This window comes from Cotesia glomerata, unplaced genomic scaffold (assembly GCF_020080835.1).
Source record: "Cotesia glomerata isolate CgM1 unplaced genomic scaffold, MPM_Cglom_v2.3 scaffold_1611, whole genome shotgun sequence".
NCBI classification, from domain to species: domain Eukaryota; kingdom Metazoa; phylum Arthropoda; class Insecta; order Hymenoptera; family Braconidae; genus Cotesia; species Cotesia glomerata.
In genome coordinates this window covers 1866-2812 of record NW_025402011.1, presented here as the reverse complement: position 1 = coordinate 2812, position 947 = coordinate 1866, and the positions used below count along the sequence as shown (strand labels likewise).

At 27.2% G+C, this 947-nt stretch overlaps 1 long non-coding RNA gene across 1 annotated transcript; it reads right to left on the bottom strand.

Moving 5' to 3' along the window:
* Positions 1 to 237: 237 nt before the first annotated feature.
* LOC123273917 lies at positions 238 to 599 on the bottom strand. The gene is made up of 2 exons (XR_006511396.1): positions 565 to 599; positions 238 to 284 (listed from the first exon to the last, which is right to left on the bottom strand). It is a non-coding gene; the product is annotated as an uncharacterized LOC123273917 (long non-coding RNA).
* Between the last annotated feature and the right edge of the window lie 348 nt (positions 600 to 947).

Here is a 947-nt window from a genome sequence, read left to right as displayed (position 1 = left end):
TATATATTAGAAGATATATACATACATATTATTATCGTGTGCGCTGTATAGTGCGGACGTGTTTTTGCATTGGTGTATTTGGTGTTATTTGTAAATGATATTGTGGTTTACTGATATAGACAATTTATTTAAACTATATTTTCGAATACTGGTTTCTTTTAAATGATAATCGCTTGTATTTCTTACTGAACGGATTTTTGTATTTAAGGCCATTTTAGAGGGTACCCCCACTTTTTAAAAGTAAAATGGCGCCGCCTGGTGGCCAGTCCGGGTACTAAAAGTCCCTAGCACGTGAAAATTTTCTAAATTAAATAAAAAATATGAATAATTATTGAATATAAAAAATGAATGCTAAAAATAATTAAAAATTGCTTTATATTTTAAATAAAAAATATATAACATTGACAGAATTATTTAAATCAACGATAAGCAGTTGTGGTGACCTTGAACTGTCAACGCCGTATTTATTTTTATGATATTATTAAAAAAATAATGAAGCGATTAGATAAAAAGACCAACGTAGCTCGAATTCTACAAAAATAAAAATATATAAAAATAACTTACAATTATTATCCCGGACACAGATGGATGTAGTTTAAGGTATTACCCTCGCCAGAGTCAGTTTTCTTAGGATTTTTAAAACTTTGGCAGATTATCATATTTTTATATATATAATTCTGCATCGATTACAATTCGAGAATTTTAGACCATCTAGTTTCCGAGAGATATTAATTTCAAAGTTTGAGTTTTAAACGCTCTTATACATTACGGCATATCATCGAAAAGCTTACTCCTACAAACATTTTTATATCTCAGAAACTTTTCTTAATATCTTTTTAAAAACTAGAGTAATGTTAACTAACAACTTAAACAATTAAAAAAAAAAAAAATTCATTGACAATTACCAATAACAGTTTCAGAGATATTTGCTAATAAGTAATGAAAAA